The sequence below is a fragment of the Octopus bimaculoides genome, chromosome 7, assembly GCF_046866305.1.
Source record: "Octopus bimaculoides isolate indiv1 chromosome 7, ASM4686630v1, whole genome shotgun sequence".
NCBI classification, from domain to species: Eukaryota; Metazoa; Mollusca; class Cephalopoda; order Octopoda; family Octopodidae; genus Octopus; species Octopus bimaculoides.
The window spans coordinates 21,608,360-21,622,436 of record NC_142934.1 but is presented as its reverse complement, the minus strand read 5'-3'; positions in this window follow the sequence as shown (position 1 = coordinate 21,622,436).

The following is a 14,077-nucleotide window of genomic DNA, read 5'->3' as shown; positions in this document are numbered from 1 at the left end:
ATACATACTCGCATACTTATATGTGTACATACAGACACACATACACACATACACATACTTATATATGCGTGTGTGTGTGTGTACTTGCATACATACTCGCATACTTATATGTGTACATACAGACACACATACACACATACATACATACAAACGCTTGCATACATCCGTACATACATACATACATACGTACATACATGAATGAATACATATATACCGGCCTACATACATACGTACGTACATGCATGCACACATACAACCTACATACATACATACATACATACGTACATATTTACGTGCATAAATATTTACATACGTCCATATTCAAACGTGTGACATATAGAATGACAGATAAATAGCAAAGAAATATATGAGCTGGTAAAACATAGAAAAAACTCAGTCTACTTACTGAGTACTCAACTATTTATGCTCTTCAATCTATAATTCCGACATACTGTAAGCATTTAGTAAACATTCTGTCTTGGATTTCATGAACAATAATGTCAAATACACCTTGTGCATAAATATACAGCCAATGCTTCTCCATAACTTCTATTATCCCTCGCTTTGTAACTTCATTCTTTCCCTATGTATGTGTATACACACACAGACACACACACACACACACACACAAACACATCTGTGTGTGTATGTGTTTGCTTGTGTGTACGTGCGCATATGTGTGTGGATGTTTGCGTGCATTCGATACTTACTACTCCCCACTCCCCGCATTTTTATACTCGTTTACATACAAATATATCAACAATGTCTTTTACGGAAACAGAAAAAAAAAATCATTACTTTCTTTTTTCCAATCTTAACATGCACACACACACACACACACACACACACACACGCACACACACACGCACACACACACACACATACACACACACACATACACATGCACGCACAAATATATTTATTCATACACACACATACACACATATATGTATATATGCATATATATATATATATATATATATATATATATATATATATATATATATATATATATATATACACACACACACATACATACATACATACATACATATATTTACACACACACGCACACACACATACACACATCTATATATAGTACGAAAAATACACCCAAAAGTGCGACACGTTAGCAAAGGGTGTGTGTGTGATAGATCAGTTTAACGCTCATATCTTTGACATGGTTAGATGGTCTTCATAAATCTAGATAGGCTAGGATGCGGAGTCCGCGTGCTACATATAGAAAATGTAGTCGGTATTAAAACTTTTATACAATGTACACATATTGCATAATGTTGGTTTCCAATTTTGGCACACAGCAAACAATTTGGGGGAAGAGTATAAGTCAATTACCTCAGTGCTCAACTGGTGCTTATTTTATCGACCCCGCAAGGATGAAAGGAAAAGTCGACCTCGGTAGCATTTGAACTCAGAACGTAAAGTTGGAAGAAATGCCGCTAGACATTTTTCCAGGTGCGGTGACGATTATATCAGCTCGCCGCCTTACACGTGTTTCATGATAGTGACATCAATTATGTAACCATATTACCCAGTTACGTAAACAAGTACTGCTGGACTCATTCGCATTCTCTCACACACTTATACACACACACAAACGCACACGCACACGCACATACACACATGTGCGCACACACACACAAACATGTGCGCAAACACACACACATATACACAATAGCGGTCCTCACAAACTAAATGTTAGGGGGACTCCTGTTATCTGTGAATTTCATGGCATTAAGCGATATATTATTGTCCATCGTCCAGATGTATATGGCTCTGTGTAGCATTGGGATGTTCTAGGTTTACGTATACATATATATTCTTCATTTTCTTTTATTTATTCATTTTTCGAATTGTTAATTTGCAAATATTATACTAATGTTTTTCATACAGAACTACATTTCATAAAAAAAATTCCCTCCAAAATTGAATGTTTGGAAGGGGAGACAATACATTTTGTATTCTAAATTTAACTCAAAGAGGGGAAAAAGAAAGAAAAAAAAAAACGAAAGGGGAAGAGAGAAAGAAAGCAAAATGACTTACAGTGATGACCAAACTGCCCCTGTTTTTTTTTAAGAGGTCACCATCCTTAAACCCATTCTAATACAATGGTAAAGGACTAAATAAATAAATGAATGGTGAATAGGAAGGGGGATACTCTTTCTCTCTCTCCCTCTACCTATCTGTCTATCTGTCTGACTATCTATCTATCTATCTATCTATCTATCTATCTATCTATCTATCTATCTATCTATCTACCTACCTATATTTTTTTATCTATCTATCTATCTATCTATCTATCTATCTATCTAGTGGAGGGGAGGTGCGACGACGATCTCGGGCAGAATCTGGGCGTCGACGAGGAACACTTGACCCGCCTGTTCAGGACAACTTTCGGGCCGGGACCTATGGACAACCACCAGAGATCCCTGGCCTGGCAGTGCTATCGAGAAGCATTACCCGTTCGGGATAAGCTTTACAGGCACGGTTCGAGACACACCGGACCGACCTGCCCGAGATGCGGTCAAAGCGACGAAACCGTTCTGCACGCAATCGTGCAGTGTCCAAAGATTTCCGACCTGTGGGCTTATGCCGAACGGCTGCTGTCACGTGTGGGACGAGTCCGCCTGTCAGCCGAGTCTATTGTGCAAATTGCCCCACCACCGTCCCTCAACAGGGAAGGCAAGGCAGTGTTCATCATACTGGTGGCCATGGTGAAAGAATGTGTGTGGTGGACCCGAGCGAAAGGATTAGAGACGAAAACTTACCTCTCTGGCCAATCGCTCATCAACTTTTTCAAGTATCACTTGAAAAGGAAGGTGAGAATAGAGAGACAGTTTTTGTCTCGTGAAAGTTTCATTAAAAGGTGGGTGAATGTAGCAAAGATGGTGCGTGCGAGTGACGATACCTCTTTGAGGATGATCCTATAAATCGAGAAAAAAAAAGAGAGAGAGAGAGAGAGAGAGAGAGAGAGCACTTCGCTCTCATGTGTCTATTCCCTGCTGAGGTTACCATGGTCTTTTCCGTAGGCTTTTCTCTCCATGGATAAACCTAATGTTACCCCATTTTGCACAATTGACATTTTCTGTGATATACGATACCCCCCCTTTTTTTGTTTGTTTGCCCCTACCGATCCCTTTTGATCGGATTTTTTATTAAAAAATTTTTTTTTATTTTTATTTATTTATTTATTTATTATTTATTTTATTTATTTATTATTATTATTATTATTATTTTTTTTTAAAGAAAAGCTCTACAGTTGTATTTGTCCCCTCTGTGTGCAGCCCTGTGTGGCTAATAAAAGAAAGTATCTATCTATCTATCTATCTATCTATCTATCTATCTATCTATCTATCTATGTATTTATCTATCTATCTATCTCCATTATCATGGAACCTCACCCCCAAAAAACAAAAACAATGTTCTCTTCTAAACCCCCAGCCAAACATCTGTTTTATATAAATGAACAAGCTGTTTGTACATTCACAAAATTTTATTTGACAATTTCGAGAAGGGAACGAAAGCTAATAATAATAATGAAGAAATAAAAAGATTTTTTTCCAAACTTCTGACGACTTTTTTCTCAATATATATATATATATATATATATATATATATATATATATATATATATATATATATATATATATATATATACACACATATATATACATGTATATATATGCATATATATATACATTTATATATATATGTATGTGTATATGTACATGTATATATATATACATGTATACACACACACACGCACGCACACACACACACACACACACACACACACACACACACACACACACACACACACATACACATATATATATATATAAATATGAAAGAAGGTTTGAAAATGCAATTTTAAAGATGTTTATTCACTTGACCGGTTTCACTTTTTAGAAAAAGGTTCTGAAATGTCAGAAAGACAGGTCAATTATTCCTCTCCAATTCTTTGTAAATTCTTAAATACATCTCTCTCTGAGTATATATGTATGCTACCAAACAAACATAATTTTTATTGAACTCAAAATGCTTTTTGGAGTCCCGTTCTGATTACTTTCTTAAATACTTTCTTAAATACTTTCTTGTAAACTGTTTTTAACATTTTTTTACTGCTATCAAAGAATGTATATATGTATTTTGATACTTTTATGATAACCAGTACTTAACACAACAAAGCTCATACAAAACTTTACATTTTACTTTTGACAATCTTTTTCTAAAAAAAACGAAACCGGTCAAGTGAATAAACAACTTTAAAATTGCATTTGCAAACCTTCTGTGTTATATATTTTCACTCGTGCGGTACCTTACAACTTTACTTTGTTATATATATATATATATATATATATATATTAGTGACATTACAATATAGATGCTATTCTCTCACTATTGGCACATAATAGTGAACCAGTGTAAAAGATTTCTCTGCGTCCGCATTAGGCAAGAAGTTAGAAATTGTTTTGGTCCACGACACTCCATGGACCGTAAGTAAGGCATGTGTAAAATTTTTAAAAATTAATAAGAACTCATCAGTAAATTAAATTCTGGACGCTTGTGATTTACATTAGCCATGAGCACCATCGTAGCATGGGATTGGATAGGGAAAAGGTTAATGAAAGAGCAATTGGATGAATTGCTTAGTTTTGTTTAGTGGTGCTCATGGGCAGAAATCCCCGTTCATGCTGCATCTGAGTCTACGAATGGTTAAAGGTAAGCTGCTAGGTCTGCAGGTCCGCATTAATCAAGAAGCAAAAAATTATTGGTAAATTTTAATAAGTGCACCCGCACGCGTTTCACTAAGAAAAACGGAAAAAAAAACTCGTTTTTTTTTTGTATGTTTCAAAGTAGATTGAAGAAAAGAAATGGAAAAGAAGTTAAAATGTAAAAAATTGACAGAACCAAGGTTAAAGGTTGCTTGGCACCCGCATTAGGCAAGAAGTAAGAAATTATTTTGAAGAAAGTTAAAATATAAAAAAATAGGGTAGGGACAGGGAATTGAAAATGAAACGTTTTTTTTTACATACTTTGGAATGTCCGTCATCGAAAACATTGGAATCAGCTGGAAAAGAGAGAAAAGTGGCGGGGGTGGTTGACGTGCAGGTGTACTTATAAACATTAACCGATTTGGATGGTCTTTCTAGCACGTCTTGCTACCACTGAACAGGTATTTGCGAATAGCTGTTACGTGGTAGCAGCACGTGCTAGAAATAGCAGTCAAATCTTTCATTTTCTGTGGAAAGGAGCCGTTTACGCGTCATTTCGATGTCATGTTAATTGAAGTGTTAATATTACACTGTAAATGTAGATAACTTTCAACGTTGCAACAGGTACGATAATTATGAACTGGTCATTGAATGGTAAATGTGTGAATTCGAATTAAAAATGAAACAGACATTGTTATGAACCGATTAGGCTGGTATTTCTAGCACGTCCTACTACCACTGAACAGGTATTTGCGATAAAGGACACGCCGTTATCGCAAACAGCTGTTACGTGGTAGCAGCTAGAAATAGTAGCCATATCTTTCATTTTCTGTTGAAAGGAGTCATTTATGTGGTGGGGGACTTCGGACTTTCGGGAGAAAATTCGAGGTCCTCCCCCACCACAGCCCTCCCTTTGTTTCTGAAGAAAAATAGGTTTGTGGCATATTAGGAGTTGAGGGTACTTGATTCCACGCAAGAAATCGCTCTTTTTATCCTTAGTGAAACGCGTGCGGGTGCATTTCTCAAAATTGATCCAATTTACAAATGAAAAGGGTTACGTACCAAATTCAGCAGAATCAATGAATGGGATTTACTTGATCAGTATTGGTTTGTTAGAGTAAAGGCAAGGCGAGAGAAACGGTAAGAGCAAAGGAGAAAGTGGTTATGAATTGCAAACCGAATTTTGTCGTTTGCCTCGACATTAATTTTAGGTGTTGTGTGTGAAGTAAGTTTCATTTCCTTGTCGTGGGAAGCAAATGAGAATGAAATGCAAGGAGGCAATGTTTTTGAGATTACGGTTCGAATCTAAAGCAGGGCTGAAAGGGTTCCCAACAGCTATTAGTGGCAGTGGTAGAGTGATGATGATGATGAAAAGTTATCTCGTAAAAAAGTAAGTAAATGTGTGTAAAGCGGACCACAAGTGCAGTTAGATTCTGCCCAGTTGGACAGAAGTTGTTAAATGGGAACCAGTGTAAAAAATTGCTCCGGGCTGCATTAGGCAAGAAGTTGAAAACCTTTTTTGGTCCATGACACTCCATGGACCATGTGTAGTTTATGTGTAAAATTTGAATGAAATCGGTTGTATAGTTCTCGAGCTTTAGGGATTCACGCAGGCAGACAGACAGACAGATAGACGCACACTCTCATCTTTATATATAGAGATTTATAAATCGTTTTTTGCTATTTTTGTTTAGAGATGGATAAGTCGGAAATTCGTACAGTTTTGAAATATGAATTCTTTCTTGGAAATACAGCATCACAGACAACTCGGAATTTTAATGGAGTATTTCATTCTAATGTTATTACACAGCAGGCAGTATCAAAATTGGCTTTCAAAATTTCGTTCTGGTAACTTTGACCTCACAAATGAGCAATGCGGTCGACCAGAACCAAAGGTGGATAATGACGAACTGAAAGCCACCGTTGAGTCAGATCCATCTCAAAATGCCCGTGAATTATCGTTGTTGTTTGGTGTTAGCAAGCAAACAATATTGACTCACTTAGTTCGAATCGGTAAAGTCAAAAATTTGGATAAGTGGGTTTCACATGAACTCAATGAAAATCAGAAACAACAACGTTTGGAAGCCTGAATTAAGCTACTTTCTCGTCACAAAAATGAATCATTTTTGAAACATGTGATGAGAAATTGATCCAATACAACAACCGTAAACGTTCAGCACAATGGTTGGACAAAAACGAGCCACCAAATCACAGTCCAAAATGCAAAATTCATCAAATAAAGCTGATAGTGTGTGTTTGGTGGTCTGGCGTAGGTGTGATCCATTATGATTTCATTAAACCTGGCTCATCATTCACGACTGAAGTATACTGCAGCCAACTGGATCAAATGATCCAAAAACTTACAAAAAAAAAGCCTAGATTAGTCAACAGAACCACTCCTATTTTATTGCACCACTCCTATTTTATTGCACGACAAGGCCAGACCACACATCGCAAAAATGACATTGGTGAAGCTACAGGTGTTGGAGTTGGAAGTTCTCCATCATCCACCGTACTCATCTGATCTTGCCCTCTTGTTTTCCGTAACTCTTGGATGTCTATCATTTTTGCACATTCTATTCCGTTTTGATTAAGACTGGCCGGATTCCGTTTAAATAACGAAAGCATACTCATTAAAAAAACATAAACCACTGCTGAATATCCTATAGAAAGGAGAAAAACACTAAAGAGAAAAAGGAAAGAAGACCCAATTTCTCCCCCAAAATAAAGCAAAAAAAAAAAACAGATACAACAGACAGTTTTAAAAACTTTAGTAACAGACGTCCACGTGAGTTTCGAAACTGCAACTCCAAATCACCTTACAATAACACCATACAAATACCAGTTGCTGACGTCACCTAACTCTAGACCAGTGAAATTTTACCTCCGATCAAAACCAAACTTCAGCAAATACAACAAAATAACCCTTTAAGAGAATCAACCAACTGGAACAGCTGACGACCGTTCCCCACATAGAAGCCAACCAAGCAGAACAACGAACTTGACCACCAGAAAAACAAGATGTCACCAGTTACTTTAACGAATCAAAAATCAGATCCGTTCGCGGAAAAAATTATAAATACACCGGATTCCAAAAAAAAAAACGCCGTTACAAGCAGAAGTCCCTGCACACGACGGAAAGAGAATCACAGAAACTGTAAACCAAACCCCCTTTTTTTTGCTATCTTTATTTCTCCCTTCTTTTTCTCCCTCTTAACTCATTATGACTGAAACTTTGATGATATACATTCTTTATCCATCACTTCTAACACTACTGAATTTTCTGCATTTAAACAAATGATCCACATTTTTTATATTATTGATTGTTATGAACATTTAAACTTGTAAATATTGAAACTTTTGAATATGTTTTTGTAATTCATAATTTAAAATTTTTAACATTGATAAACAAAAAATATTGTTGAAACTAGATTGGTACATATATACCAAACTAGTTTCCTCTTTTGTTACATATATATATATGAGAGTAAACAAATTTACGCATTCTTGTATTTTCAATGTATTTACACAAAAGCAGGAGATAAACAAAAACGTCATTTTGCTATATAGTCTCCTTCCTTTTCGATGCACTTGGTCCAGCGGTCCACAAGCTTGCGTATTCCCTCCAAGAAGAACGTTTTTGGTTGGTCGTGTAACCGTTTATGCACCGCTTCCTTCACATCTTCATCCGTAAGAAATCGACGACCTCATAAACCATCTTTGGGCGGTCCAAAGATATAATGGTCGGAAGGAGCGAGATCTGGGCTGTAGGCAGGGTGTTCCAGCACCTCAAAACCCAATTGGTTAATGGCTTCAATGGTCTGGGTGCTGTGAGTGGGCGTGCATTGTCATGCAACAACAAAACTTTCTTCGACAATAGACTTGGGCGTTTAGTGCGAATTGTTGGCTCCAGGTTATTGGCCAGTAAAGCACTGTATTTTACACTGTTACTCGTACACGCCTTTCCAGGTAGTCTTCCAGTATAGGCCCTTTTGAATACTCAAAAAGGGTTAGCATTACCTTTCCCGCAGAAGACTGACTTTTGAATTTCTTCGTCGCTGGCGAGCCAGGATATTTCCACTCCATACTGTTGTCTTTTGGATTCTGCCTCATAATGATGGACATACGTTTTATCTTCTGTGACTACTCTGCTCAAAAATGACTTGCCCATTGTTGTAGCGATCGAGTAAATGTTGGCAGACCTCCAGACGTTTGCGCTTGTGCTCTCCAGTAAGCTCTCTTGGTAGCCATCACGCGAGTTTGCCGAATCTTCTTGTCAGTGATGGAGATTGACGGGCGTCCTGCTCCCTCTTCGTGCGTCACTCTTGTCCGACTACTTTTAAACTTCTCGATCCACTCATACACACTTCTACGCGGTAGTGCACTGCCAATCTATTGTGCTAAAAGTTTCCGATAAATTTCAGCACCTGACACACCCTCCGACCAGAGAAATCGGATCACTGTTCTTCGTTCTTTGGTGCACATTGCTAGTGGAGCGGCCACACTTACACTGTAAAGTCATAAATGAAAATGGCGCGACGAGGCTCAAACTTCGATCACGATATATATATATATATATATATATATATATATATATATATATATATATATATATATAGGGTGAGTACAAGTATGTACGTACGCCGCTATATGTATATATAAATATATGAAATGGAACAAAAACGCAATAGAGGGCACTAAAACATTCGGACAGGAGAAACAACAATGAGAAGGACATGGAAAAAAAGGACGGGCCATTCCTGGCCTTCTTTCTTCAGTCAAGTTACCAGATGTCCTTACTGTTTCGGGTAGTTATACTTGAAACAGTTCGATCTGGTTACCCTCCACCAAAAGTTTAAGCTATATATATATATATATATATATATATATATAATATTTAGAGAAAAGAACCAAAGTTCATGAACTCATCCATGAAAATCCACAGACACATCTAGAAAAAATTAATAAGTAAATAAACGATAAATAAGTATAATAAATATTATTGTTTAATATTTCTTTTTGATTTATGGAATAAATAAGTAGTTTTTTTTATATAATTTCTTTGATTATTAGTTTTCTAATTAAGGTTAAGGTAATAGTACAACATTTAAAATTTTATTTAAACTAAGATTCGATTAGATAAGTTTTGTATTTCTTTTCAATAATTTTGTTAAATGTTTTTCTTTTATTTAATGGTGATATAATTATTTTCATATAAATTGATTTATATAAATTAATTTTTTGTTAGTTTATATTAAAATTAAAGTTATTTATAGTTCTCATTATATATAGTAATCTTTAATCCATTTCTTTAAAAAAAACTATATATTCTCTTCTTATATAATTCTAGTGTTCTATTGGTGCAATTCTTAGCCAGTAATAAAAGGTCATCCCTATATAAACCACCCACTAATTTTAAGTTTTCAAGTAGAAGTTCTGATAATAAATATATACCTACTAAATCAGTTACCTGTGCTGAATCGGATGACTCAACATATGCACTCCTTTAAGAATAGAAATTTGATTAATTCTACTGGCCTTAGTAAATATATTTGGGAACTTAAATCTAAAAGTATTAAGTATATATTACATTGGGAGATAGTTTGTAAGGCGAAATCCTATCGTATAGGTAATAATTTTTGTAAGTTGCGTACTCATGAATTTAAGGAGATATTATTAAATAATAAGACTTTGATTAATTCTTTTGATGAACGAAAAATTAAATGTAGACATAAATTACTTTATTTATATAATAAGTTTAGCTAACTGTGTCTATATATATGTACATATATATATATATATATATATATATATATGTGTGTGTGTGTGTGTGTGTGTGTGTAAATATTATATATATATATGTATATATATGTGTGTATGTGTATAAATCTGTATGTGTAAAGATGTATATATATATATGTGTGAGTGTGTGTAGGTGTGTGTGTGTGTGTGTGTATACTATTCCTTCTTTACTAATTGTATTAGTTATAATTTATATTTTTTAATTGTGTATTAATTTAGTGAGTTTAAGGAATTAATATTTTAATGACATGATTTTTATAAAATTAATAATATCGATATTTTAATTAACTAATTTAATTATGGTATTTTAGCTTATTTCATATATATTATTTAATTTATGTATCTTAGTCTTATTCTTTAGACTCTATAATTACTTAGATTTTAAAGTTCCATAAAATGTTTACAATTTAGTTAATTCTTTTATTATGTTTTGAGTTATATAAATTTTAATTTTCATTCGTGATTTTATAAATAAAACTTTCATTCATGTTTTTATATCTCTTTATTCTATTCTTTTTCTTTACGCAATATCTTCACGCGACTTCTTTCTAATAAACGCTTAGTTATTAGAATAACGTCTATCATAGATTGGGAAAATATGTAATTTTATATTAATTCAATTGATATTTAATGTTAGCAGATATATTATTTAACACTAGCTTGACATTTTAGTTTAAAACAAAACTTTGTTTAGTTTAGTGTTGCATTTATTTCCAATAATATTGTTTAATATTTCTTTTTGATTTAAGGGATAAATAAGTAGTTTTTTTTTATATAATTTCTTTGATTATTAGTTAATATTCTAATTAAGGTTAAGTTAATAGTACAACATTTAAAATTTTATTTAAACTAAAGATTCGATTAGATAAGTTTTGTATTCCTTTTCAATAATTTTGTTAAATGTTTTTCTTTTATTTAATGGTGATATAATTATTTTTATATAAATTAATTTATATAAATTAATTTTTGTTAGTTTATATTAAAATTAAAGTTATTTATATTACGTTTATAATTTTAGTTTAACCTAAAACTTCGTTTAAATTGTATTTTAAACGAAAGATTCGTCAAGATAAAATTTGTATTTAATATTTCTGTTACTTTATATTCTAATAAACGTAAATTTAATAATGTCACGTTTATAATCTTCGATAAGATTAGTATTACATTTCTTTTAAACATTTTTCTAGCTTGATATAATAAGTATTTTTAAATACATTCATTTGTATTTATTGTTGGCTGATATGTACATTCATGTTATTATTATTATTATTATTGTTGGTTCTTTTCTTTAAATTATATATTTATATATTATATACTGTGAAACTTAATTTAATTTTAATTTTTGATAAATTGAATTTAATTGAGTTTTTACCTGTAAATTTGGATTTTCATCCCTAATATTATTATCTATCTATCTATCTATATATATATATATATATATATATATATATATATATATATATATATATATATATATATACGCACACATACATATATATATATATTCAAATTACCTATATTCACACAGACAGCACAAACACACACAAACATGCGCGCGCGCACACACACATACACACACATGCGCACACACGCATGCACACATGTATTCAATATCTGGATGAGAACCTCATAACGTGCATTTAAAAGCTCCACTACTATTATCAGCTACCGTATGCCAACATATAGCAGGGTTATTTTTTGAGCTAAATGAATATGTGGAACTCCGTTAGTGTAGCTAACTCACATAAAAATTTATACAAGAAAATGGAATAAACAAACTTCAATTACAAAATAGAATTGTTCCTTTGCAGTGGTAACAGCTGTTAGTTCTTGAGTTTCAATATCACACTGTTACATAAACCGTTTTATGATTAATTACATAAATAAATACATAAATAAAGTGACATACATGAAATAAATATGATACAGCGGCAGTTGTGTCATATCAGGCAGGTTGCTTTGAAGGTTTTCAAAACAATACACATAACTACGTAGTACATACATAGATACATACATACTTATACATACTTGTATGCCTACCTGCATGCATACAGATATGCATACACATATGCATGCATATATGCATACATACAAGCATGCATGCATGCGTAAACACACACACACACAAACACACACACACATGCACACACACGCACATGCACACACACACGCACGCACGCGCGCGCACACACATGCACACAGACACACACACACACACACACACACACACGCACTACTTTTTACTTGTGTCTCTCTTTGGACTGCGGCCATGCTGTTACCACTGCTTTGATGCAGACTGACCCCAGCACATACTTTTAGGCCTGGTACCTATTCCCTCGAGAACTTTTTGCTGAATCGCCAAGTTACAGGGATGTAAAGAAACCTACACTGATTGTCATGCAGTGCTGGGGAACAAGCACAAGCATAAAGACACACACACACACACACACACACACACACACACACACACACACACACACACACATCAATATCAATATCTATTATCTATATCTATATATATGTATGTATGTATGTATGTATGTATGTATGTATGTATGTATGCATTTATATATACAGGGCATACCTCGGCTTAAGTCGTTTCGATTTAAGTCGTTCTCGATTATACGTCGGTTTTCAAAAATAATATATTCCAGCATAGTTTGCTTTCTTTCTCAATTAAGACTGTTCGGCTTCCTATTCTCTATCCCATGGTCGCACTGAATCATAAAATCCCATAGGATCTTTGAATTATCATTTTCGATTATGCCTTCGGGTTTATGTTCGTACCACTTTTTTCTCTGTCAAGTCCATACTTGTTGAAAGTGTCCAATGGACAATCCTTGCTATATTGTCATGACGTCTCTTTCTGGGCTAGTGGCGTACATTGTCTGGTAACATACCACACGGTTTCACCATTTTGTCCACAAATTCTGTACTTATCACTTTCTGATGTGTTGTCTATTTTGCATTTGATGTAACTGGTTTTTAATGCTTGTTCTTGGGCTGCACAGATTAGAGCCTCCGTTTCCGGTTTTAAATCACTTTTAGTCATCCATAACCAACTTTTTTCTCTGTCTTATCTTCAGCATCCCTATGAAATTGTCCATGCATTCTTTTCTTTATCCACCAATTTTCAGTTTCATTCATTCTCAAGTCCTTGTACAGTGCTTTATCTTTGCTATCTTCCACAAGCCTAGCCTTCTTACTTTCACTAATAGCGGTTCTGTGGAATTTTTTACATACTATGCTATGTTGTTTTCTTCTGCTCTACTGCATCCAATCAGTCCTCTTCCCCCTTTTTTTCTTGGTACATACAGTCTGTCTGTGTCACTTTTTGGTTGGTGTATCCCATATCTAGTCAGGAACTTCCTTGTCTTTCTGTCTAAGCTGTTTAGTTCGTCTACTGTCCATGTGATTACCCCTGCTCCATATCTAAGGAGTGAAACTGTCCAGGTGTTGATAGCCTCAATCTTATTCCGTCCATTTAATTTCGACTTAAAGATCAGTCCAAGGCTGCGCAAGTAGTCCACCTTAAATTTTTC